The sequence below is a fragment of the Salvelinus fontinalis genome, chromosome 2, assembly GCF_029448725.1.
Source record: "Salvelinus fontinalis isolate EN_2023a chromosome 2, ASM2944872v1, whole genome shotgun sequence".
Classification (NCBI taxonomy): domain Eukaryota; kingdom Metazoa; phylum Chordata; class Actinopteri; order Salmoniformes; family Salmonidae; genus Salvelinus; species Salvelinus fontinalis.
In genome coordinates, this window is record NC_074666.1 from 92,417,358 (window position 1) to 92,445,327 (window position 27,970).

At 48.0% G+C, this 27,970-nt stretch overlaps 1 pseudogene; it reads left to right on the plus strand.

The window, feature by feature from the left end:
• Positions 1 to 873: 873 nt before the first annotated feature.
• Positions 874 to 27,904, plus strand: LOC129831831 (medium-chain acyl-CoA ligase ACSF2, mitochondrial-like; annotated as a pseudogene).
• Positions 27,905 to 27,970: the final 66 nt, after the last annotated feature.

Consider the following 27,970-nt stretch of genomic DNA (forward strand, 5'->3'; position numbering starts at 1 on the left):
CTAATTAACCATGTTAATCATTGCTGAAACATGCAAACTAAACATTTAATCAGTTAAAGATAATGAATACATGACAATGAAATACAAATATATTTTATTAAAAACAATTCAGACAAAAGTGGCCAACAACGTGAGTGTGACGTAAAATCACTACTTTACGTACCCCAGGGCGTTGTGAGGCAGAATGACGCTCGTAGGTACCCCGTCTAACTGGGAGTGGGGACAGACAATTGTAATTGGTTTAGATGGGGCGTTACTTTAATCAAAGTGCAGTACAGATTCACAGAATGCAGGCAATGTAAAAGCTAAACAAATTATTTTCTACTTCAGTCGTGCTTCTACAAAAACTACAGCTATAACTGGGTGATCAATACATCATGGAATTTATGTCAGTTGCTAGGTCTTAGCAGGTGAAGGATTCCTTGTCTAATGATTATGCCAGCTAGCTATGGCTATATACAGAAGAATCGAGCTAACTTAAAAATAGCTTGCAAAATAACTTAGCTTAGGTGCTTCTACACCTGCATTGCTTGCTGTTTGGGGTTTTAGGCTGGGTTTCTGTACAGCACTTTGAGATATCAGCTGATGTAAGAAGGGCTTTATAAATACATTTGATTTGAGCGTAATCGATTTCTGTAAATAGCATCAGACTACAAAGTTAGTTGTAGAAAACTCTTAATAACAGTGATTTGGACAATAGCTTTCAAAAACGTATTTCAAAGAAGAACATAGCTTGCTACCTAGCCAGAAAATAAAGACATTTTAATTTACCCGCCTTGACAGCTGGGTTTTTATGTTGGACAGGCGCAAGCAGATTGCGCACGTCGTGTTTCGTAACAGGTTGTACCAGGAGCGTCACTGCGGGTAAGTGAGCGGACTGTTACAAAAGGCAGTCAAGCCAATAACAGTGTTCAGCCATCCGTTCTTAAGTTTCCTCCTGAATTTCTGTACGCGAATACACAACACTTTACGGTATCGCGTGTTTTCTGGTAGGGAAACTTACGTAAGTTATATTTGGAAAGATCGGAGAAAAGTTTTCTGAAGTTAGAGCACATTTTGTAATTTACTGTAAGGATGTGTTCAGAAAAGTTACAATAGTTTATCATGCAAATATGATAGGGCGCAGACAGCGGTATTATTAAAATATTTAGAATTCCGGAGTGATTGATTTCTTGAGGCCTGTAATTGGCGTCTGTCAGAGATGCTCAAACTTTCTTTTTTGTTTATCGTTCGTGATGGGACATGATGATGAAGGCTAACAGCAATTTGATGTAACACACGTTTTGAGAGCGTTAATTGAATATATAAACCAGTGCCAGTACTGTGTATTAACTCCCAATGTTACAGTAACATGTCGAGCCAACAATCAGGCCAGCAGCCAGATGGTTAAAACAACAAACACTAAATGATGATTACCTGATGATTATTCCCCAGTGACACCTTAATTGGGCCTAGTAAAACGTTTTTGTTTGTCTATTCTGCAGCCTTAACAAGATTTTTCAAACCAGCATGGAAGTTCTGTGTAACGACGATAGCCTACCCATTACCAAGCCCAAATAAGAAGTGCGAGTAATCTATTTTGTAATGACGTGTTATTCAGAAGTAAATGTTCACAGTAAATGTGTTGCATTGAGTATCCTGTATAGCCGCAACATGATTTTAGATGCGCTTGCTGAACGCAACAACCGCTTTAGAAATCCGACCTACTTCTTATTAATGTGCGTGCGGGAAATCTGACACTTGTCATGTGCATGCTGAAAGCACATACATTATCCAACTATAGAATGTGCAGGTTCCTGTTTGATACTATTCATACTATTTGTACTGCAACCAATATTAGCTTAAAACCCAAAGCATTTCAATGGTCATCGACTCTCTAGATGGGTCATTCCACGAATAGAGTGCCTTTTGCTTTCCTTTGATATTTTACATAGGAATTGTGCGCCAATATTGAATTTCAAAAACCTGCTAAATAAAGTGCCTCTTTTAATAGAAACCACATGGAAAAATTAATTAAATCAGATTTATAATATGAATTAAGACTTTCTAAAATGCCCAAAATCTGCATTTGTACATGTCCCTTCTCATGTTTTTCTGACATGTATAAGATTTTAAGGCAACATTTTTAACAAGGGTCTAAATGGATTCAGAACCTAATAAATGGGGTCTTATTTCCAGAGGTGACTAAGGCCATGTCAGCGGTGTGGATCAACTCCTCACTACTGAGGTCCAGGGCAGCTCAGCTCAGACAGCTCAGTGTGTTCTCTAGAAGGGCTGTGTTACAACCTCTACAGGTGGTCTCCTCACTACACAAGACACCTGGGAACCCAACCTGGCTCTGGTGCTGTAGGTAGGTCAGCTCTCTTGACATTGTCATACATAAACAAACCTCCTAGATTATTTCTCTGTCATTTTGCAAGTTGAGATTCCTTTCTTTTTTTTCTTTTTTTTTCTTTTTTTATCCCCTTTTCTCCCCAATTTTCGTGGTATCCAATCGCTAGTAATTACTATCTTGTCTCATCGCTACAACTCCCGTACGGGCTCGGGAGAGACGAAGGTCGAAAGCCATGCGTCCTCCGAAGCACAACCCAACCTAGCCGCAATGCTTCTTTAACACAGCGCGCCTCCAACCCGGAAGCCAGCCGCACCAATGTGTCGGAGGAAACACGGTGCACCTGGCCCCCTTGGTTAGCGCGCACTGCGCCCGGCCCGCCACAGGAGTCGCTGGAGCGCGATGAGACAAGGATATCCCTACCGGCCAAACCCACCCTAACCCGGACGACGCTAGCCCAATTGTGTGTCGCCCCACGGACCTCCCGGTCGCGGCCGGCTGCGACATAGCCTGGGCGCGAACCCAGAGACTCTGGTGGCGCAGTTAGCACTGCGATGCAGTGCCCTAGACCACTGCGCCACCCGGGAGGCCGAGATTCCTTTCTAAAGCCCACCTTTGACATAGATTGTAGATGACATTTTGTCATTCAGACCTATAGAGCACACCACTAGTTGGGGTCAATCCCATTTCAATGTAGTCAATTACAGTCGCAGTGATCGCTATGATCCGTCAACTGTAGAGTATGGACCTGATGGCCTGTATGTGTCTTGACTAGTATTCAGACTGAGGGTAATGTCTTTCAAGGCCTGCTGAGCCATGTTCAAGTCACTGCATACTATAGAAACAATCCTTTTCAGAAACATGTTTTTAAAATATGTTTTTACTTAGATTGTCCAACTCAGTTTCTGCTTTGTCTTGCCTGTAAGGAACGGGGTTCAGCTTGGTTGTCTTGGCTGTAAGGAACGGGGTTCAGCGTGGTTGTCTTGGCTGTAAGGAACGGGGTTCAGCTTGGTTGTCTTGCCTGTAAGGAACGGGGCTCAGCTTGGTTGTCTTGCCTGTAAGGAACGGGGCTCAGCTTGGTTGTCTTGCCTGTAAGGAACGGGGTTCAGCGTGGTTGTCTTGCTTGTAAGGAACGGGGTTCAGCGTGGTTGTCTTGGCTGTAAGGAACGGGGATCAGCGTGGTTGTCTTGGCTGTAAGGAACGGGGTTCAGCGTGGTTGTCTTGGCTGTAAGGAACGGGGTTCAGCGTTGTTGTCTTGGCTGTAAGGAACAGGGTTCAGCGTGGTTGTGGCTGTAAGGAACAGGGCTCAGCGTGGTTGTCTTAGCTGTAAGGAACGGTGTTCAGTGTGGTTGTCTTGGCTGTAAGGAACGGTGTTCAGCGTGGTTGTCTTGGCTGTAAGGAACGGGGCTCAGCGTGGTTGTCTTGGCTGTAAGGAACGGGGTTCAGCGTGGTTGTCTTGGCTGTAAGGAACGGTGTTCAGCGTGGTTGTCTTGGCTGTAACGAACGGGGTTCAGTGTGGTTGTCTTGGCTGTAAGGAACGGGGTTCAGTGTGGTTGTCTTGACACGGCACATGTTTGCACGTATCCATTATCTCTGGTTTCCCCTCTGAAAGACTTCACGTGTCCTGTGACCTGATGGGAGAATAGTGAGTGAGTGAAGTGGGCCGTATCTGTGCTGTTTTCCCAACACCTCCTGAGAGAACAGGTGGAGAGGGGGAGAGAACAGGTGGAGAGGGGGAGAGAACAGGTGGAGAGGGGGAGAGAACAGGTGGAGAGGGGGAGAGAACAGGTGGAGAGGGGGAGAGAACAGGTGGAGAGGGGGAGAGAACAGGTGGAGAGGGGGAGAGAACAGGTGGAGAGGGGGAGAGAACAGTGGAGAGAACAGGTGGAGAGAACAGGTGGAGAGGTGGAGAGAACAGGTGGAGAGGGGGAGAGAACAGGTGGAGAGGTGGAGAGAACAGGTGGAGAGGGGGAGAGAACAGGTGGAGAGGGGGAGAGAACAGGTGGAGAGGGGGAGAGAACAGTGGAGAGGGGTCCACTATGAAACGACAGTCAGGGAACACTACAGGAGGTTGGGTCTGAGATGAAGGGGGATTCCATCCAGAACCTTCTTGTGTCTCGAAAGAGACTACTGTCATGGATAAATTACACCCACAGTCAACTCTACTGTCTGTAAACCAAACGTATCCCTCTGTTTCTACTCCCTCTCTCTGTACCAACCCATCCCTCTGTGTCTGGGCGGCAGGTAGCCTAGTGGTTAAGAGCAATGGGCCAGTAAGCAAAAGGTCTCTGGTTTGAATCCCAGAGCCGACTAGGTGATAAATCTATCGATGTGCACTTGAGCAATGCATTTAACCCTGATTGTTCCTTTAGGTCTCTCTGGATAAGAGCGTCTGCTAACTAAAATGTGAATATCTACTCCCTCTCTTTTTACCAACCCATGTCTCTGTGTGTACCAACCCATGTCTCTGTGTGTACCGACCCATGTCTCTGTGTGTACCGACCCATGTCTCTCTGTGTATACCGACCCATGTCTCTCTGTGTTTACTCCCTGTTTATCTCTCTCCGTATCAGACTTTGGTCAACTACAGTACATATGTCAAATACTTGAGCTGAATTAATTTGGTTGTGTCGACTGTAGTTTGCCTGGTACAATGGAACCAATTAAATAGTCCTCGATGTCCAAACTCCAAAGTGTTATCAAGTGCACCTAAAAACAGCTTCCAAGTATTTCCCACATGTATTTGACCCAAGTCTACTCTGTATACTGTTTATGTCTGTCCCTCAACAGATCCCTCCATGTGGACAGTCCCCCCCTGATTCCAAGTCTACTCTGTATACTGTTTACGTCTGTCCCTCAACAGATCCCTCCATGTGGACAGTCCCCCCCTGATCCCAGGGCAGAGTGTCAGCTACGTCCACGGGGCCTCCTCAGTGTCCCTGCTGGGCCAGACGGTGGGTCAGAGTCTTCAGGCTGCAGCCGACCGCTGGCCCCACAGAGAGGCCCTGGTCTTCCTGCAGGATGGAGTCCGTAAGACCTTCTCCCAGTTTCAGGAGGACGTAGGTCTTTCATCCACCCTCTCTTCTAATCTATTTCATCATATCTAGAGACCATTACTGTCAGGCCATTAACTCTGTTCAAAGCACATTCCGCAGGCCTATCTGTCAGTGCATTTGATTGGTGGTTTACCAAATAGTAACATAACTATTATCTGTCAGTGCATTTGATTGGTGGTTTACCAAATAGTAACATAACTATTATCTGTCAGTGCATTTGATTGGTGGTTTACCAAATAGTAACATAACTATTATCTGTCAGTGTATTGTTGGGAAACTACTGACTACCACTAGTTAAACATCTAAGCAGACGATTGTAACATGGAGGAAATAGAGAAAATCTGTCCCTGAGGCCTGCTAACTAGGTCATCCGTGGTGAAACACCCTGAGGCCTGCTAACTAGGTCATCCGTGGTGAAACACCCTGAGGCCTGCTAACTAGGTCATCCATGGTGAAACACCCTGAGGCCTGCTAACTAGGTCATCCATGGTGAAACACCCTGAGGCCTGCTAACTAGGTCATCCATGGTGAAACACCCTGAGGCCTGCTAACTAGGTCATCCATGGTGAAACACCCTGAGGCCTGCTAACTAGGTCATCCGTGGTGAAACACCCTGAGGCCTGCTAACTAGGTCATCCGTGGTGAAACACCCTGAGGCCTGCTAACTAGGTCATCCGTGGTGAAACACCCTGAGGCCTGCTAACTAGGTCATCCGTGGTGAAACACCCTGAGGCCTGCTAACTAGGTCATCCGTGGTGAAACACCCTGAGGCCTGCAAACTAGGTCATCCGTGGTGAAACACCCTGAGGCCTGCTAACTAGGTCATCCATGGTGAAACACCCTGAGGCCTGCTAACTAGGTCATCCATGGTGAAACACCCTGAGGCCTGCTAACTAGGTCATCCATGGTGAAACACCCTGAGGCCTGCTAACTAGGTCATCCATGGTGAAACACCCTGAGGCCTGCTAACTAGGTCATCCATGGTGAAACACCCTGAGGCCTGCTAACTAGGTCATCCATGGTGAAACACCCTGAGGCCTGCTAACTAGGTCATCCATGGTGAAACACCCTGAGGCCTGCTAACTAGGTCATCCATGGTAAAACAACAGAAACATAAACAGCTTTGTAATAATATATTCCATGACATTTATACACAAACTCATAAACACAAAGTGCAGAATGCCTTTACATATAGGGATATCATCCTGTATATTACTACCTGGGTCATGGTCTCCCTCCTCCCCAGGTTGACCAGGCTGCTGCAGGTCTCCTGGCCCTGGGTCTGAAGAGAGGGGACAGACTAGGAGTCTGGGGGCCCAACACATACCACTGGATCCTGTTTCAGTTTGCCACAGCCAAGGCTGGCATCATACTGGTGAAGATGTGATATTAGATTCTAAAATGAATATGTATTATCTGTTAGGATCTATTGTTCCTGATGTTAAAGTATTGTTCTAATCTCTCCAGGTGTCAATAAACCCAGCATATCAGCTGAAGGAGCTGGAGTACACCCTGGGGAAGGTTTGTTCTTGTCCAGAACCGTGATGTTTTACACTTCCTGGATTGACTGAATGAATAGCTGATCCTGACCCTGGTGCTGTCTGTGTCCCACCCAGTTTAAGACCCAGAGGTTCTGTCTGTCTCTGTAGGTGCAGTGTAAAGCAGTGGTGTGTCCCACCCAGTTTAAGACCCAGAGGTTCTGTCTGTCTCTGTAGGTGCAGTGTAAAGCAGTGGTGTGTCCCACCCAGTTTAAGACCCAGAGGTTCTGTCTGTCTCTGTAGGTGCAGTGTAAAGCTGTGGTGTGTCCCACCCAGTTTAAGACCCAGGGGTTCTGTCTGTCTCTGTAGGTGCAGTGTAAAGCAGTGGTGTGTCCCACCCAGTTTAAGACCCAGAGGTTCTGTCTGTCTCTGTAGGTGCAGTGTAAAGCAGTGGTGTGTCCCACCCAGTTTAAGACCCAGAGGTTCTGTCTGTCTCTTTAGGTGCAGTGTAAAGCTGTGGTGTGTCCCACCCAGTTTAAGAGGTTCTGTGACACGCTGAGACAGATCTGCCCAGAGATGGACACAGCGGAGGGCGGAGTCAGGGGTCTTTAGGAGCTCCAGGTATGTTAATATTTTACTACTGCATCATGACTGAGTCAACATACAGGTATGTTAATATTGTACTATTGGACCATGAGTGAGTCAGCATACATATTGTACTACTGCATCATGACTGAATCAACAGACGGGTATGTTAATATTTTACTACTGCACCATAAAGTAACCCAGTAACTAGCAGGATAAACCAGTTATATACTAACATATAGCATAGGTCTACAGGCAGTTACCGCAGACAGTTACCGCAGACAGTTACCGCAGACAGTTACCGCAGACAGTTACCGCAGACAGTTACCGCAGACAGTTACCGCAGACAGTTACTGTATAAGGGCAGCAGGTAGACTAGCGGTTAGAGTGTTGGGGCGGCAGGTAGACTAGCGGTTAGAGTGTAGGGGCGGCAGGTAGACTAGCGGTTAGAGTGTTGGGGCGGCAGGTAGACTAGCGGTTAGAGTGTGGGGGCGGCAGGTAGACTAGCGGTTAGAGTGTTGGGGCGGCAGGTAGACTAGCGGTTAGAGTGTTGGGGCGGCAGGTAGACTAGCGGTTAGAGTGTTGGGGCGGCAGGTAGACTAGCGGTTAGAGTGTTGGGGCGGCAGGTAGACTAGCGGTTAGAGTGTAGGGGCGGCAGGTAGAATAGCGGTTAGAGTGTTGGGGCGGCAGGTAGACTAGCGGTTAGAGTGTTGGGGCGGCAGGTAGACTAGCGGTTAGAGTGTTGGGGCGGCAGGTAGACTAGCGGTTAGAGTGTTGGGGCGGCAGGTAGACTAGCGGTTAGAGTGTAGGGGCGGCAGGTAGACTAGCGGTTAGAGTGTAGGGGCGGCAGGTAGACTAGCGGTTAGAGTGTAGGGGCGGCAGGTAGACTAGCGGTTAGAGTGTAGGGGCGGCAGGTAGACTAGCGGTTAGAGTGTAGGGGCGGCAGGTAGACTAGCGGTTAGAGTGTTGGGGCGGCAGGTAGACTAGCGGTTAGAGTGTAGGGGCGTCAGGTAGACTAGCGATTAGAGTGTAGGGGCGGCAGGTAGACTAGCGGTTAGAGTGTAGGGGCGGCAGGTAGACTAGCGGTTAGAGTGTAGGGGCGTCAGGTAGACTAGCGATTAGAGTGTAGGGGCGGCAGGTAGACTAGCGGTTAGAGTGTAGGGGCGTCAGGTAGACTAGCGATTAGAGTGTAGGGGCGGCAGGTAGACTAGCGGTTAGAGTGTAGGGGCGGCAGGTAGACTAGCGGTTAGAGTGTAGGGGCGGCAGGTAGACTAGCGGTTAGAGTGTAGGGGCGGCAGGTAGACTAGCGGTTAGAGTGTTGGGGCGGCAGGTAGACTAGCGGTTAGAGTGTAGGGGCGTCAGGTAGACTAGCGATTAGAGTGTAGGGGCGGCAGGTAGACCAGCGGTTAGAGTGTAGGGGCGGCAGGTAGACCAGCGGTTAGAGTGTAGGGGCGGCAGGTAGACTAGCGGTTAGAGTGTAGGGGGCGACAGGTAGACTAGCGGTTAGAGTGTAGGGGGCGGCAGGTAGACTAGCGGTTAGAGTGTTGGGGCTGCAGGTAGACTAGCGGTTAGAGTGTAGGGGGCGACAGGTAGACTAGCGGTTAGAGTGTTGGGTCAATAACTGAAAGGTCACATGTTTGATACCTGAGCCGACAAGGTGATAAATCTGACAGTGCCCGTGAGCAAGACACTAACCCCTAATCTGCTCCAGGGGCCCCGTACTACTATGGCTGGCCCTGTAAAACAACACATTCCACTGCCCCTGTCCAATGTATGTGACAATACATTTTTGTTTTATTAACACTGCTATACACTCATCTCCCTAGCCTCCCTCCACAACCCTGGCATTACCTGGCTCATATCAAACACAGTAGAAGGGCTACACAGGAACTATGCTGGATTGACTCTGAATAAGAAATATTACCACTGGAGGATGTCTATTTACCTGTAACTGTAAATGGAACCTCATTATCTGTGTATGGTGACAGACAGGGACAATAGAGGACCTAATAAAGGCTGTCATTGTGTTACTGTAATGTACCTGTCATTGTGTTACTGTAATGTTACTATAATGTACCTGTCATTGTGTTACTGTAATGTTACTGTAATGTAACTGCCATTGTGTTACTGTAATGTACCTGTCATTGTGTTACTGTAATATTACTGACAGTGTTACTGTAATGTAACTGCCATTGTGTTACTGTAATATTACTGACAGTGTTACTGTAATGTAACTGCCATTGTGTTACTGTAATGTACCTGTCATTGTGTTACTGTAATATTAACCGACTGTGTTCCTCCTGCCAGACTACCAGACCTGTGTATGGTGATTGTGACAGACAGCAGACAGACAGGGACTGTACTTGTAGAGGATGTGATGCAGGCTGGAAGCAGACAGCACCACCAGGAGCTGCAGGAGCTGCAGACCAAACTGTCCTTTGACGACCCCATCAACATACAGTTCACATCCGTGGGTATCCTGTTGAAAAGAAGTAGAACACTGTCCATTTGGACTGGACTTGTGTCTTTTGTCTTGGAACCCAACGCACAGAACCCCCCGAGTGGTTGAGTACAGCGCAGCACCCCTGTAGCAGGAATACTGCACATATTGTTTCAACCATCTACGTAAACAGCCCACAGACTGATCTACACAGATAAACCATCTACATAGACAGACCACAGACTGACCTACACAGATAAACCATCTCCAGTGGGGAGAACAAGTATTTGATACACTGCTGATTTTGCAGGTTTTCCTACTTACAAAGCATGTAGAGGTCTGCAATTTTTTTTGTCATAGGTACACTTCAACTGTGAGAGACGGACTCTAAAACAAAAATCCAGAAAATCACATTGTATGATTTTTAAGTAATTAGCATTTTATTGCATGACATAAGTATTTGATCACCTACCAACCAGTAAGAATTCCGGCTCTCACAGACCTGTTAGTTTTTCTTTAAGAAGCCCTCCTGTTCTCCACTCATTACCTGTATTAACTGCACCTGTTTGAACTCGTTACCTGTATAAAAGACACCTGTCCACACACTCAATCAAACAGACTCCAACCTCTTCACAATGGCCAAGACCAGAGAGCTGTGTAAGGACATCAGGGATAAAATTGTAGACCTGCACAAGGCTGGGATGGGCTACAGGACAATAGGCAAGCAGCTTGGTGAGAAGGCAACAACTGTTGGCGCAATTATTAGAAAATGGAAGAAGTTCAAGATGATGGTCGAACACCCTCGGTCCGGGGCTCCATGCAAGATCTCACCTCGTGGGACATCAATGATCATGAGGAAGGTGAGGGATCAGCCCAGAACTACACGGCAGGACCTGGTCAATGACCTGAAGAGAGCTGGGACCACAGTCTCAAAGAAAGCCATTAGTAACACACTACGCCGTCATGGATTAAAATCCTGCAGCGCACGCAAGGTCTCCCTGCTCAAGCCAGCGCATGTCCAGGCCCGTCTGAAGTTTGCCAATGACCGGATGATCCAGAGGAGGAATGGGAGAAGGTCATGTGGTCTGATGAGACAGAAATAGAGCTTTTTGGGCTAAACTCCACTCGCTGTGTTTGGAGGAAGAAGAAGGATGAGTACAACCCCAAGAACACCATCCCAACTGTGAAGCATGGAGTTGGAAACATCATTCTTTGGGGATGCTTTTCTGCAAAGGGGACAGGACAACTGCACCGTATTGAGGGGAGGATGGATGGGGCCATGTATCGCGAGATCTTGGCCAACAACCTCCTTCCCTCAGTAAGAGCATTGAAGATGGGTCGTGGCTGGGTCTTCCATCATTACAACGACCCGAAACACACAGCCAGGGCAACTAAGGAGTGGCTCCGTAAGAAGCATCTCAAGGTCCTGGAGTGGCCTAGCCAGTCTCCAGACCTGAACCCAATAGAAAGCTGGAAGTCCGTATTGCCCAGCGACAGCCCCGAAACCTGAAGGATCTGGAGAAGGTCTGTATGGAGGAGTGGGCCAAAATCCCTGCTGCAGTGTGTGCAAACCTGGTCAAGAACTACAGGAAACGTATGATCTCTGTAATTGCAAACAAAGGTTTCTGTACCAAATATTAAGTTCTGATTTTCTGATGTATCAAATACTTATGTCATGCAATAAAATGCTAATGAATTACTTAAAAATCATACAATGTGATTTTCTGGATTTTTAGATTCCGTCTCTCACAGTTGAAGTGTACCTATGATAACAATTACAGACCTCTACATGCTTTGTAAGTAGGAAAACCTGCAAAATCGGCAGTGTATCAAATACTTGTTCTCCCCACTGTACATAGACAGACCAGACCTGATCTACACAGATAAACCATCAACAGCTATTCATTGTTTCTTACTGGTCTCACTGATGTCTGTAGGGAACAACAGTATTAGTCAGTCTGATGTCTACTGGTCTGTAGGGAACAACAGGAAGTCCTAAAGGTGCCACCCTCTCCCACCACAACATCGTCAACAACGCCTATTTTGTGGGTCTACGTCTGGGATTCAACTGGAGGGTCAGTGGAGACATACGACTATTATCTGTCTGTCTCTCTCTGTGGCTCTCTCTCTCTCTGTGGCTCTCTCTCTCTCTCTGGCTCTCTCTCTCTGGCTCTCTCTCTCTCTCTCTCTCTCTGGCTCTCTGGCTCTCTCTCTACTTTTCTCTTTCTCATGTAACCTCTGCTCTTTTTGCTTCCCCCTCAGCCTATAAGAGCGTGTGTTCCTGTACCCCTGTACCACTGCATGGGCTCAGTGATAGGAGCGATGTGTTTGGCACTGCATGGCATCACCCTGGTCTTCCCCTCTGCTGGGTACAACAGTCGTGCCAACCTGGAGGCCATCCAGAATGAAAGGTGGGGGTGTAGTAAAAAAGTTTAGGAACCTCTTCCTTAAGTGACTTCCACATCCTGGAGTCTTACAATAGAGATATTTCATGTCAGTCTGTTGTAATAAGAATAATATAAATAGCTGCCACTGAGCACATTGAGAATGAACCTCTATAGAACACTAAATACCTCTTCATATGTTCTCTGTTTCAGGTGTAATTTCCTCTACGGAACTCCTACCATGTACATTGACATGCTTGGACAGCCTGACCTACACAAGTATGACCTGTCATCAGTTGAATCTGGTGAGAGATTTGAAGTTTGTTTGTGTAGAATGTTGTTTGTTGGCTGGCTGGAAATAAATACAAATAAACTTAATTGTTATGGTAAAGTTTAAGCTTAAAGGGGAAATCTGGTCCATCCATTTTTTGGACTTTTAAATTCATGTACCCATTGATTCTTGAAGAATATAACATACAAATGCCAGCTTAGTTCAGCTGTCGTACCCCACCATAACCAAAAATACAAGTCTGTTTTACTCCAATGTTTGTAAACATTGTAACCGTTAGTCTGGAGCCCTGTTTTAACCATGTTGAGGCTCTTGACTATCATTTTCAGTCGGTGTCTCTGGTGCCGCTATCATTTTCAGTCGGTGTCTCTGGTGCCGCTATCATTTTCAGTCGGTGTCTCTGGTGCCGCTATCATTTTCAGTCGGTGTCTCTGGTGCCGCTATCATTTTCAGTAGGTGTATCTGGTGCCGCTATCGTTTTCAGTCGGTGTCTCTGGTGCCGCTATCATTTTCAGTCGGTGTCTCTGGTGCCGCTATCATTTTCAGTCGGTGTCTCTGGTGCCGCTATCGTTTTCAGTAGGTGTCTCTGGTGCCGCTATCATTTTCAGTCGGTGTCTCTGGTGCCGCTATCATTTTCAGTCGGGGTCTCTGGTGCCGCTATCATTTTCAGTCGGGGTCTCTGGTGGCGCTGTGGTTTTCAGTCGGGGTCTCTGGTGGCGCTGTGGTTTTCAGTCGGGGTCTCTGGTGGCGCTGTGGTTTTCAGTCGGGGTCTCTGGTGGCGCTGTGGTTTTCAGTCGGGGTCGCTGGTGGCGCTGTGGTTTTCAGTGGGGGTCGCTGGTGGCGCTGTGGTTTTCAGTCGGGGTCGCTGGTGGCGCTGTGGTTTTCAGTCGGGGTCGCTGGTGGCGCTGTGGTTTTCAGTCGGGGTCGCTGGTGGCGCTGTGGTTTCAGTCGGGGTCGCTGGTGGCGCTGTGGTTTTCAGTCGGGGTCGCTGGTGCCGCTATCATTTTCAGTCGGGGCCGCTGGTGGCGCTGTGGTTTTCAGTCGGGGCCGCTGGTGGCGCTGTGGTTTTCAGTCGGGGTCGCTGGTGGCGCTGTGGTTTCAGTCGGGGTCGCTGGTGACGCTGTGGTTTTCAGTCGGGGTCGCTGGTGGCGCTGTGGTTTTCAGTCGGGGTCGCTGGTGGCGCTGTGGTTTTCAGTCGGGGTCGCTGGTGGCGCTGTGGTTTCAGTCGGGGTCGCTGGTGGCGCTGTGGTTTTCAGTCGGGGTCGCTGGTGCCGCTATCATTTTCAGTCGGGGCCGCTGGTGGCGCTGTGGTTTTCAGTCGGGGTCTCTGGTGGCGCTGTGGTTTTCAGTCGGGGTCGCTTGTGGCGCTGTGGTTTTCAGTCGGGGTCGCTGGTGCCGCTATCATTTTCAGTAGGTGTCTCTGGTGCCGCTATCATTTTCAGTCGGTGTCTCTGGTGCCGCTATCATTTTCAGTCGGGGTCTCTGGTGCCGCTATCATTTTCAGTCGGGGTCTCTGGTGGCGCTGTGGTTTTCAGTCGGGGTCTCTGGTGGCGCTGTGGTTTTCAGTCGGGGTCGCTGGTGGCGCTGTGGTTTTCAGTGGGGGTCGCTGGTGGCGCTGTGGTTTTCAGTCGGGGTCGCTGGTGGCGCTGTGGTTTTCAGTCGGGGTCGCTGGTGGCGCTGTGGTTTTCAGTCGGGGTCGCTGGTGGCGCTGTGGTTTTCAGTCGGGGTCGCTGGTGGCGCTGTGGTTTTCAGTCGGGGTCGCTGGTGGCGCTGTGGTTTTCAGTCGGGGTCGCTGGTGGCGCTGTGGTTTTCAGTCGGGGTCTCTGGTGACGCTGTGGTTTTCAGTCGGGGTCGCTGGTGGCGCTGTGGTTTTCAGTCGGGGTCGCTGGTGGCGCTGTGGTTTTCAGTCGGGGTCGCTGGTGGCGCTGTGGTTTCAGTCGGGGTCGCTGGTGGCGCTGTGGTTTTCAGTCGGGGTCGCTGGTGCCGCTATCATTTTCAGTCGGGGCCGCTGGTGGCGCTGTGGTTTTCAGTCGGGGTCGCTGGTGGCGCTGTGGTTTTCAGTCGGGGTCGCTGGTGGCGCTGTGGTTTTCAGTCGGGGTCGCTGGTGGCGCTGTGGTTTCAGTCGGGGTCGCTGGTGGCGCTGTGGTTTTCAGTCGGGGTCGCTGGTGCCGCTATCATTTTCAGTCGGGGCCGCTGGTGGCGCTGTGGTTTTCAGTCGGGGCCGCTGGTGGCGCTGTGGTTTTCAGTCGGGGTCGCTGGTGGCGCTGTGGTTTCAGCCGGGGTCGCTGGTGACGCTGTGGTTTTCAGCCGGGGTCGCTGGTGGCGCTGTGGTTTTCAGTCGGGGTCGCTGGTGGCGCTGTGGTTTTCAGTCGGGGTCGCTGGTGGCGCTGTGGTTTCAGTCGGGGTCGCTGGTGGCGCTGTGGTTTTCAGTCGGGGTCGCTGGTGCCGCTATCATTTTCAGTCGGGGCCGCTGGTGGCGCTGTGGTTTTCAGTCGGGGCCGCTGGTGGCGCTGTGGTTTTCAGTCGGGGCCGCTGGTGGCGCTGTGGTTTTCAGTCGGGGCCGCTGGTGGCGCTGTGGTTTTCAGTCGGGGCCGCTGGTGGCGCTGTGGTTTTCAGTCGGGGTCGCTGGTGGCGCTGTGGTTTTCAGTCGGGGTCGCTGGTGGCGCTGTGGTTTTCAGTCGGGGTCTCTGGTGGCGCTGTGGTTTTCAGTCGGGGTCGCTGGTGGCGCTGTGGTTTTCAGTCGGGGTCGCTGGTGCCGCTGTGGTTTTCAGTCGGGGTCGCTGGTGGCGCTGTGGTTTTCAGTCGGGGTCGCTGGTGGCGCTGTGGTTTTCAGTCGGGGTCGCTGGTGGCGCTGTAGTTTTCAGTCGGGGTCGCTGGTGGCGCTGTGGTTTTCAGTCGGGGTCGCTGGTGCCGCTGTGGTTTTCAGTCGGGGTCGCTTGTGGCGCTGTGGTTTTCAGTCGGGGTCGCTTGTGGCGCTGTGGTTTTCAGTCGGGGTCGCTGGTGGCGCTGTGGTTTTCAGTCGGGGTCGCTGGTGGCGCTGTGGTTTTCAGTCGGGGTCGCTGGTGGCGCTGTGGTTTTCAGTCGGGGTCTCTGGTGGCGCTGTGGTTTTCAGTCGGTGGCACCAGTTCATGATTTGGTTGCACCAATATCTTGTCACTCAATAGAAACATTTTTTAATTGTGTTATAAAGTCATTCACTGTGGTTTACGGAGATGGTATGATTAAAGAATAACATTTTATCATCAAACATGTCCAAGCAGTACTGTATGATTCAGGTAATTTTCATCTACAACTTAAACCATTCGCTAAGTACTATTGCAACCTCGGACAACATTTTCCAGAGAAGCCCAATTCAATCACTGGCAAAATCCTCTGACAATGATTTCAAAATAATACACAATTAAATTAAACACAGATGATCCTTAGTAATTAGGAAGCTCTCTGATATGTTGTGATGGACTGTCATTATAAATGCTTCACAGGAACCTGGTCAAATGATGTTTGTAGTGTGGCTAGCCACTGAATGACTCTGAATTCACTGTCAGCATGCAGTCAAAAGCTACCAACCACTTTTGGAGATAACTAGTGTTCTCAAATCATATCCTGATGTCGACAGCAGATATGAGTTGTCTTCATAATATGGCTAACTTAGCTAGCTTACATACATTTAGAGAAAACAAATTATATTAAGTGGCTAGCTAACTAGCTCAGCTAGCTAACTAGCTAGCATTCGCAATGCTTGGTGGTCAATGAGACTGAGAGCTAGCTAACCAGCTGAGTTAGCAAACAATGTAACAAAATAATAATTTAGAAAAATTCTCAAAGGCTCTGCATTTCAGGAATCACAGTAGCAAGCTTTGGAACGCTGCGATTGGGTGCCCAAAAGGCTTAGCGACGCGTCAATTAGCTTATTGTTGCTATATTTTTATTTTATTGTCAAACTAGGGCTCTGGAAATGTCAGATGTTTTGCTCAACAGAGATCCATTGGTCTACATGTTTGTGTGCACTAGCTAATAGGCTAATTAATTTGGGACTAATTCACCACTAAATGAAATCTCAAAACACAGCTAGATTGCTAACTGTGAATATTGCTGATGTTTAGCCGTGTAATTGATTCATGGCAGTAAATTGAATGCTCTAAAAACATTCCAGTGTTAGTCTCCTAGGACTCAGCGCCAACGTGTACCTCACGCTCTCTGCAGAAATGTAGTTTTTTAAACAGTGCCTATCGCTCAATATTGAGAGTTGAGAAATAGTGATCATACCTCCAGAAAGCTGAGACCCTTCCCCTCTTCAACTAACAACATGTTTTCAAAACCATGTTTTTCCTGCAACTGCATTTTGAAAGAAAGCATTTTTCTCTCCCACTAAATAGATCATTGGAAGGAGAGGGCGTGGCTGGCTCGTCACAGCAGCTGGCCCCGGCCAAACGGCCACTTTCACTGCAGGAATCAATTCACTTTACTTTAGGCGTACTGCTTGACCAAATGATTTTAGCCGGACAAAAAATTGTTAGTTTCGAGTGAGGTGACCAGCAGTTTTTCTACATGCACAGCCAAGTCAAAGGGTCGCAAAATGCGTCAAAATGGTCTCGGTCTGATGCCCTCCTAAAAAAATGTTTTTATGTAATGGATTGTCAGTCCTTTCATCCATAGCTCTTTCTATTAGTTTTTTAACAAAACAGTGGCGGGGTGTCAATTGTTTTATTTTTCAACTGCAGATTGCCCCTTTAATAGTAATATAGTGTATTAGTAATACAGTAATAGTATTTGTGCCCCGGTAGGGTGGTGGTTGTGATTTCTGTTGTTGTGTTCCAGGGTTTATGAGTGGGTCTCTTTGTCCTTCTGAAGTCATGAGGAAACTCAAAACTGATATGAATGTCAATGATATGATAGTAAGTTCTTCCCATCTTGTTCTCTCTCTCTGTGTGTATAATATACTTTATAATATGCATGGGATAACATAATGTTCCCTTGTTAACACCAGATAGGCTATGGGACCACAGAGAACAGCCCTGTAACATTCCTTGGTTTCCCGCGAGACAACGAGGAACGGAAGACAGAGACAGTAGGATGTATCCTGAACCACACTGAGGTATCAATCCTTAACTGATTCCAGACGTGTCCCTACTTCATGTGTGAGCAAGTGAGAGGAGAGAGACAGAGAAGAGATGGTCATGTGTCTAATGTCAGGGTCCTAATTCAAGTGAGAGGAGAGAGACAGAGGAGAGATGGTCATGTGTCTAATGTCAGGGTCCTAATTCAAGTGAGAGGAGAGAGACAGAGGAGAGATGGGCATGTGTCTAATGTCAGGGTCCTAATTCAAGTGAGAGGAGAGAGACAGAGGAGAGATGGTCATGTGTCTAATGTCAGGGTCCTAATTCAAGTGAGAGGAGAGAGACAGAGAAGAGATGGTCATGTGTCTAATGTCAGGGTCCTAATTCAAGTGAGAGGAGAGAGACAGAGAAGAGATGGTCATGTGTCTAATGTCAGGGTCCTAATTCAAGTGAGAGGAGAGAGACAGAGAAGAGATGGTCATGTGTCTAATGTCAGGGTCCTAATTCAAGTGAGAGGAGAGAGACAGAGAAGAGATGGTCATGTGTCTAATGTCAGGGTCCTAATTCAAGTGAGAGGAGAGAGACAGAGAAGAGATGGTCATGTGTCTAATGTCAGGGTCCTAATTCAAGTGAGAGGAGAGAGACAGAGAAGAGTCATGTGTCTAATGTCAGGGTCCTAATTCAAGTGAGAGGAGAGAGACAGAGAAGAGATGGTCATGTGTCTAATGTCAGGGTCCTAATTCAAGTGAGAGGAGAGAGACAGAGGAGAGATAGTCATGTGTCTAATGTCAGGGTCCTAATTCAAGTGAGAGGAGAGAGACAGAGGAGAGATAGTCATGTGTCTAATGTCAGGGTCCTAATTCAAGTGAGAGGAGAGAGACAGAGGAGAGATGGTCATGTGTCTAATGTCAGGGTCCTAATTCAAGTGAGAGGAGAGAGACAGAGGAGAGATGGTCATGTGTCTAATGTCAGGGTCCTAATTCAAGTGAGAGGAGAGAGACAGAGGAGAGATGGTCATGTGTCTAATGTCAGGGTCCTAATTCAAGTGAGAGGAGAGAGACAGAGAAGAGATGGTCATGTGTCTAATGTCAGGGTCCTAATTCAAGTGAGAGGAGAGAGACAGAGAAGAGATGGTCATGTGTCTAATGTCAGGGTCCTAATTCAAGTGAGAGGAGAGAGACAGAGAAGAGATGGTCATGTGTCTAATGTCAGGGTCCTAATTCAAGTGAGAGGAGAGAGACAGAGAAGAGATGGTCATGTGTCTAATGTCAGGGTCCTAATTCAAGTGAGAGGAGAGAGACAGAGAAGAGATGGTCATGTGTCTAATGTCAGGGTCCTAATTCAAGTGAGAGGAGAGAGACAGAGAAGAGTCATGTGTCTAATGTCAGGGTCCTAATTCAAGTGAGAGGAGAGAGACAGAGAAGAGATGGTCATGTGTCTAATGTCAGGGTCCTAATTCAAGTGAGAGGAGAGAGACAGAGGAGAGATAGTCATGTGTCTAATGTCAGGGTCCTAATTCAAGTGAGAGGAGAGAGACAGAGGAGAGATAGTCATGTGTCTAATGTCAGGGTCCTAATTCAAGTGAGAGGAGAGAGACAGAGGAGAGATAGTCATGTGTCAAATGTCAGGGTCCTAATTCAAGTGAGAGGAGAGAGACAGAGGAGAGATAGTCATGTGTCTAATGTCAGGGTCCTAATTCATAAACATGTGTTTATATTTCTCCTTCTTTAAAACACATATGAAACCAGACCTGTGTTAACCTGTGTTATTCTGGCCAGGCGAAGGTGGTGGATGTGTCCTCTGGAGAGGTGGTTCCTCTGGGGGATCCAGGAGAGCTGCTGATCAGAGCTTACTCTGTTATGCTGGGGTACTGGGACGACCCAGACAAGACCAGTGAGGCTATCACCAAAGACCGCTGGTACAGGACCGGGTAAGAAATTAGAGATTCAGAGACCCCAGGCGGGGACCCCAGGCGGGGACCCCAGACAGGGACCCCAGACAGGGACCCCAGACAGGGACCCAGACAGGGACCCCAGACCGGGCCCCAGACAGGGACCCCAGACAGGGATGACAACAGATGAAAAGTTAGAGTGAACATCAACTGTGAATGTCTCTCCGCAGTGACATAGCCAGTCTGGATAGGTTTGGGTACTGCCGTATAGTGGGACGTATAAAGGACATGATCATACGTGGAGGAGAGAACATCTACCCTGCTGAGATAGAGCAGTTCCTTCACACCCATCCCAAAGTACAGGAGGCCCAGGTGAGAACCACACCCATCCCAAAGTACAGGAGGCCCAGGTGAGAACCACACCCATCCCAAAGTACAGGAGGCCCAGGTGAGAACCACACCCATCCCAAAGTACAGGAGGCCCAGGTGAGAACCACACCCATCCCAAAGTACAGGAGGCCCAGGTGAGAACCACACCCATCCCAAAGTACAGGAGGCCCAGGTGAGAACCACACCCATCCCAAAGTACAGGAGGCCCAGGTGAGAACCACACCCATCCCAAAGTACAGGAGGCCCAGGTGAGAACCACACCCATCCCAAAGTACAGGAGGCCCAGGTGAGAACCACACCCATCCCAAAGTACAGGAGGCCCAGGTGAGAACCACACCCATCCCAAAGTGCAGGAGGCCCAGGTGAGAACCACACCCATCCCAAAGTGCAGGAGGCCCAGGTGAGAACCACACCCATCCCAAAGTGCAGGAGGCCCAGGTGAGAACCACACCCATCCCAAAGTGCAGGAGGCCCAGGTGAGAACCACACCCATCCCAAAGTGCAGGAGGCCCAGGTGAGAACCACACCCATCCCAAAGTACAGGAGGCCCAGGTGAGAACCACACCCATCCCAAAGTACAGGAGGCCCAGGTGAGAACCACACCCATCCCAAAGTACAGGAGGCCCAGGTGAGAACCACACCCATCCCAAAGTACAGGAGGCCCAGGTGAGAACCACACCCATCCCAAAGTACAGGAGGCCCAGGTGAGAACCACACCCATCCCAAAGTACAGGAGGCCCAGGTGAGAACCACACCCATCCCAAAGTACAGGAGGCCCAGGTGAGAACCACACCCATCCCAAAGTACAGGAGGCCCAGGTGAGAACCACACCCATCCCAAAGTACAGGAGGCCCAGGTGAGAACCACACCCATCCCAAAGTACAGGAGGCCCAGGTGAGAACCACACCCATCCCAAAGTACAGGAGGCCCAGGTGAGAACCACACCCATCCCAAAGTACAGGAGGCCCAGGTGAGAACCACACCCATCCCAAAGTACAGGAGGCCCAGGTGAGAACCACACCCATCCCAAAGTACAGGAGGCCCAGGTGAGAACCACACCCATCCCAAAGTACAGGAGGCCCAGGTGAGAACCACACCCATCCCAAAGTACAGGAGGCCCAGGTGAGAACCACACCCATCCCAAAGTGCAGGAGGCCCAGGTGAGAACCACACCCATCCCAAAGTGCAGGAGGCCCAGGTGAGAACCACACCCATCCCAAAGTACAGAAGGCCCAGGTGAGAACCACACCCATCCCAAAGTACAGGAGGCCCAGGTGAGAACCACACCCATCCCAAAGTACAGGAGGCCCAGGTGAGAACCACACCCATCCCAAAGTACAGGAGGCCCAGGTGAGAACCACACCCATCCCAAAGTACAGGAGGCCCAGGTGAGAACCACACCCATCCCAAAGTACAGGAGGCCCAGGTGAGAACCACACCCATCCCAAAGTACAGGAGGCCCAGGTGAGAACCACACCCATCCCAAAGTACAGGAGGCCCAGGTGAGAACCACACCCATCCCAAAGTACAGGAGGCCCAGGTGAGAACCACACCCATCCCAAAGTACAGGAGGCCCAGGTGAGAACCACACCCATCCCAAAGTACAGGAGGCCCAGGTGAGAACCACACCCATCCCAAAGTACAGGAGGCCCAGGTGAGAACCACACCCATCCCAAAGTACAGGAGGCCCAGGTGAGAACCACACCCATCCCAAAGTACAGGAGGCCCAGGTGAGAACCACACCCATCCCAAAGTGCAGGAGGCCCAGGTGAGAACCACACCCATCCCAAAGTGCAGGAGGCCCAGGTGAGAACCACACCCATCCCAAAGTGCAGGAGGCCCAGGTGAGAACCACACCCATCCCAAAGTGCAGGAGGCCCAGGTGAGAACCACACCCATCCCAAAGTACAGGAGGCCCAGGTGAGAACCACACCCATCCCAAAGTACAGGAGGCCCAGGTGAGAACCACACCCATCCCAAAGTACAGGAGGCCCAGGTGAGAACCACACCCATCCCAAAGTACAGGAGGCCCAGGTGAGAACCACACCCATCCCAAAGTGCAGGAGGCCCAGGTGAGAACCACACCCATCCCAAAGTGCAGGAGGCCCAGGTGAGAACCACACCCATCCCAAAGTGCAGGAGGCCCAGGTGAGAACCACACCCATCCCAAAGTACAGGAGGCCCAGGTGAGAACCACACCCATCCCAAAGTACAGGAGGCCCAGGTGAGAACCACACCCATCCCAAAGTACAGGAGGCCCAGGTGAGAACCACACCCATCCCAAAGTACAGGAGGCCCAGGTGAGAACCACACCCATCCCAAAGTACAGGAGGCCCAGGTGAGAACCACACCCATCCCAAAGTACAGGAGGCCCAGGTGAGAACCACACCCATCCCAAAGTACAGGAGGCCCAGGTGAGAACCACACCCATCCCAAAGTACAGGAGGCCCAGGTGAGAACCACACCCATCCCAAAGTACAGGAGGCCCAGGTGAGAACCACACCCATTCCAAAGTACAGGAGGCCCAGGTGAGAACCACACTCATCCCAAAGTACAGGAGGCCCAGGTGTTTATTATCTCTACCTGTCCTGTCCACCTCTCTTTCTCCCCAGGTGTTTATTATCTCTACCTGTCCTGTCCACCTCTCTTTCTCCCCAGGTGTTTATTATCTCTACCTGTCCTGTCCATCTCTCTTTCTCCCCAGGTGATAGGCATGAGAGATGCGAGGTTGGGGGAACAGCTGTGTGCCTGTATCAGACTGAAGGAGGGACAGGACTGTAGCAGAGAGGAGATCAGAGACTTCTGCAAGGGACAGGTGAGACAGAATAGAACTGGTCACCTGGGGATTGAACACAAGGCTCCTGCAAGACACAAGATAGTTATCCCACTGTTTGTAGGTCGTTTTAACCAGATAGTTATCCCACTGAGTTGAAGTCGTTTTAACCAGATGGTTATCCCACTGAGTTGAGGTCGTTTTAACCAGATGGTTATCCCACTGAGTTGAGGTCGTTTTAACCAGGTGGTTATCCCACTGAGTTGAGGTCGTTTTAACCAGATGCTTATCCCACTGAGCTGAAGTCGTTTTAACCAGGTGGTTATCCCACTGAGTTGAAGTCGTTTTAACCAGATAGTTATCCCACTGAGTGTAGGTCGTTTTAATTAGGTGGTTATCCCACTGAGTTGAAGTCGTTTTAACTAGGTGGTTATCCCACTGAGTTGAAGTCGTTTTAACCAGATAGTTATCCCACTGAGTTGAGGTCGTTTTAACTAGGTGGTTATCCCACTGAGTTGAAGTCGTTTTAACCAGATAGTTATCCCACTGAGTTGAAGTCGTTTTAACCAGGTGGTTATCCCACTGAGTTGAAGTTGTTTTAACTAGGTGGTTATCCCACTGAGTTGAAGTCGTTTTAACCAGATAGTTATCCCACTGAGTTGAGGTCGTTTTAACTAGGTGGTTATCCCACTGAGTTGAAGTCGTTTTAACCAGATAGTTATCCCACTGAGTTGAAGTCGTTTTAACCAGATAGTTATCCCACTGAGTTGAAGTCGTTTTAACCAGATAGTTATCCCACTGAGTTGAAGTCGTTTTAACCAGGTGGTTATCCCACTGAGTTGAAGTCGTTTTAACCAGATGGTTATCCCACTGAGTTGAAGTCGTTTTAACCAGGTGGTTATCCCACTGAGTTGAAGTCGTTTTAACCAGATGGTTATCCCACTGAGTTGAGGTCGTTTTAACCAGGTGGTTATCCCACTGAGTTGAAGTCGTTTTAACCAGATAGTTATCCCACTGAGTTGAAGTCGTTTTAACCAGGTAGTTATCCCACTGAGTTGAAGTCGTTTTAACCAGGTAGTTATCCCACTGAGTTGAAGTCGTTTTAACCAGGTAGTTATCCCACTGAGTTGAAGTCGTTTTAACCAGATAGTTATCCCACTGAGTTGAGGTCGTTTTAACCAGATAGTTATCCCACTGAGTTGAAGTCGTTTTAACTAGGTGGTTATCCCACTGAGTTGAAGTCGTTTTAACCAGGTAGTTATCCCACTGAGTTGAAGTCGTTTTAACCAGGTAGTTATCCCACTGAGTTGAAGTCGTTTTAACCAGGTAGTTATCCCACTGAGTTGAAGTCGTTTTAACCAGATAGTTATCCCACTGAGTTGAAGTCGTTTTAACCAGATAGTTATCCCACTGAGTTGAAGTCGTTTTAACCAGGTAGTTATCCCACTGAGTTGAAGTCGTTTTAACCAGGTAGTTATCCCACTGAGTTGAAGTCGTTTTAACCAGATAGTTATCCCACTGAGTTGAAGTCGTTTTAACCAGGTAGTTATCCCACTGAGTTGAAGTCGTTTTAACCAGGTAGTTATCCCACTGAGTTGAAGTCGTTTTAACCAGGTAGTTATCCCACTGAGTTGAAGTCGTTTTAACCAGGTAGTTATCCCACTGAGTTGAAGTCGTTTTAACCAGGTAGTTATCCCACTGAGTTGAAGTCGTTTTAACCAGATAGTTATCCCACTGAGTTGAAGTCGTTTTAACCAGATAGTTATCCCACTGAGTTGAAGTCGTTTTAACCAGATAGTTATCCCACTGAGTGTAGGTCGTTTTAATTAGGTGGTTATCCCACTGAGTTGAAGTCGTTTTAACCAGGTGGTTATCCCACTGAGTTGAAGTCGTTTTAACCAGGTGGTTATCCCACTGAGTTGAAGTCGTTTTAACCAGATGGTTATCCCACTGAGTTGAAGTCGTTTTAACCAGGTGGTTATCCCACTGAGTTGAAGTCGTTTTAACCAGGTGGTTATCCCACTGAGTTGAAGTCGTTTTAACCAGATAGTTATCCCACTGAGTTGAAGTCGTTTTAACCAGGTGGTTATCCCACTGTTTGTAGGTCGTTTTAATTAGGTGGTTATCCCACTGAGTTGAGGTCGTTTTAACCAGATGGTTATCCCACTGAGTTGAAGTCGTTTTAACCAGATAGTTATCCCACTGAGTGTAGGTCGTTTTAATTAGGTGGTTATCCCACTGAGTTGAAGTCGTTTTAACCAGATAGTTATCCCACTGAGTGTAGGTCGTTTTAATTAGGTGGTTATCCCACTGAGTGTAGGTCGTTTTAATTAGGTGGTTATCCCACTGAGTTGAGGTCGTTTTAACCAGATAGTTATCCCACTGAGTTGAAGTCGTTTTAACTAGGTGGTTATCCCACTGAGTTGAAGTCGTTTTAACTAGGTGGTTATCCCACTGAGTTGAAGTCGTTTTAACCAGATAGTTATCCCACTGAGTTGAGGTCGTTTTAACCAGATAGTTATCCCACTGAGTTGAAGTCGTTTTAACCAGATGGTTATCCCACTGAGTTGAGGTCGTTTTAACTAGGTGGTTATCCCACTGAGTTGAAGTCGTTTTAACCAGATAGTTATCCCACTGAGTTGAAGTCGTTTTAACCAGATAGTTATCCCACTGAGTTGAAGTCGTTTTAACCAGATAGTTATCCCACTGAGTTGAAGTCGTTTTAACCAGGTGGTTATCCCACTGAGTTGAAGTCGTTTTAACCAGATGGTTATCCCACTGAGTTGAAGTCGTTTTAACCAGGTGGTTATCCCACTGAGTTGAAGTCGTTTTAACCAGATGGTTATCCCACTGAGTTGAGGTCGTTTTAACCAGATAGTTATCCCACTGAGTTGAAGTCGTTTTAACTAGGTGGTTATCCCACTGAGTTGAAGTTGTTTTAACTAGGTGGTTATCCCACTGAGTTGAAGTCGTTTTAACCAGATAGTTATCCCACTGAGTTGAAGTCGTTTTAACCAGATGGTTATCCCACTGAGTTGAAGTCGTTTTAACCAGGTGGTTATCCCACTGAGTTGAAGTCGTTTTAACTAGGTGGTTATCCCACTGAATTGAGGTCGTTTTAACTAGGTGGTTATCCCACTGAGTTGAAGTCGTTTTAACTAGGTGGTTATCCCACTGAGTTGAAGTCGTTTTAACTTGGTGGTTATCCCACTGAGTTGAGGTCGTTTTATCTTGGTGGTTATCCCACTGAGTTGAAGTCGTTTTAACTAGGTGGTTATCCCACTGAGTTGAGGTCGTTTTAACCAGATGGTTATCCCACTGAGTTGAAGTCGTTTTAACCAGATAGTTATCCCACTGAGTTGAAGTCGTTTTAACCAGATAGTTATCCCACTGAGTTGAGGTCGTTTTAACCAGATGGTTATCCCACTGAGTTGAGGTCGTTTTAACCAGATAGTTATCCCACTGAGTTGAAGTCGTTTTAACCAGATAGTTATCCCACTGAGTGTAGGTCGTTTTAATTAGGTGGTTATCCCACTGAGTTGAAGTCGTTTTAACCAGATAGTTATCCCACTGAGTGTAGGTCGTTTTAATTAGGTGGTTATCCCACTGAGTTGAAGTCGTTTTAACTAGGTGGTTATCCCACTGAGTTGAAGTCGTTTTAACTAGGTGGTTATCCCACTGAGTTGAAGTCGTTTTAACCAGATAGTTATCCCACTGAGTTGAGGTCGTTTTAACCAGATAGTTATCCCACTGAGTTGAAGTCGTTTTAACCAGATGGTTATCCCACTGAGTTGAGGTCGTTTTAACCAGATGCTTATCCCACTGAGTTGAAGTCGTTTTAACCAGATAGTTATCCCACTGAGTGTAGGTCGTTTTAATTAGGTGGTTATCCCACTGAGTTGAGGTCGTTTTAACTAGATGGTTATCCCACTGAGTTGAAGTCGTTTTAACCAGGTGGTTATCCCACTGAGTTGAAGTCGTTTTAACCAGGTGGTTATCCCACTGAGTTGAAGTCGTTTTAACTAGGTGCTTATCCCACTGAGTTGAGGTCGTTTTAACCAGATAGTTATCCCACTGAGTTGAAGTCGTTTTAACTAGGTGGTTATCCCACTGAGTTGAAGTTGTTTTAACTAGGTGGTTATCCCACTGAGTTGAAGTCGTTTTAACCAGATAGTTATCCCACTGAGTTGAAGTCGTTTTAACCAGATGGTTATCCCACTGAGTTGAAGTCGTTTTAACCAGATAGTTATCCCACTGAGTTGAAGTCGTTTTAACTAGGTGGTTATCCCACTGAATTGAGGTCGTTTTAACTAGGTGGTTATCCCACTGAGTTGAAGTCGTTTTAACTAGGTGGTTATCCCACTGAGTTGAAGTCGTTTTAACTTGGTGGTTATCCCACTGAGTTGAGGTCGTTTTATCTTGGTGGTTATCCCACTGAGTTGAAGTCGTTTTAACTAGGTGGTTATCCCACTGAGTTGAAGTCGTTTTAACCAGGTGGTTATCCCACTGAGTTGAAGTCGTTTTAACCAGGTGGTTATCCCACTGAGTTGAAGTCGTTTTAACCAGGTGGTTATCCCACTGAGTTGAAGTCGTTTTAACTAGGTGGTTATCCCACTAAGTTGAAGTCGTTTTAACTAGGTGGTTATCCCACTAAGTTGAAGTCGTTTTAACTAGGTGGTTATCCCACTAAGTTGAAGTCGTTTTAACTAGTCTTTTAGGTCATCCCACTAAGTTGAAGTCGTTTTGTATGTATGAACTTTCCAATTTGTAAGTCGCTCTGGATAAGAGCGTCTGCTAAATGACTTAAATGTTAAATGTTAACTAGTCTTATGTGAACGAGAAGAGTAACTCTTTGAACTTGTTCCAGATTTCTCACTTCAAGATCCCCCACTATGTGGTGTTTGTGGACAGCTATCCACTGACTGCCTCTGGAAAGGTAGGATGGCGTCATGACAACATTAAACAAATCAGGTTATCCAGGTTAATGATATTAATACCAGCATAGACTAATGTGGTGATCACCTCTGTGCTTCTCCTTTCCTAGATCCAGAAGATCAAACTGAGGGAGGAGATGGAGAAGAAACTGGGTCTGTGATGGACAGAGGGTCCTAGACAGACTGTATTGGTTCCAGCTGGAGAGAGATTGGTTGCAAAGCGTCTGTGTCTGTTATAGCAATATATTGCTGTATTTCAATAAAACCAAGAACAAAAATAAATTCTAAGCTCTTATGTTACGCTTCATGAGTGATGTGCAACAAACTCTTTCAGTACTTATTTTTCAATATCTTTATTTTG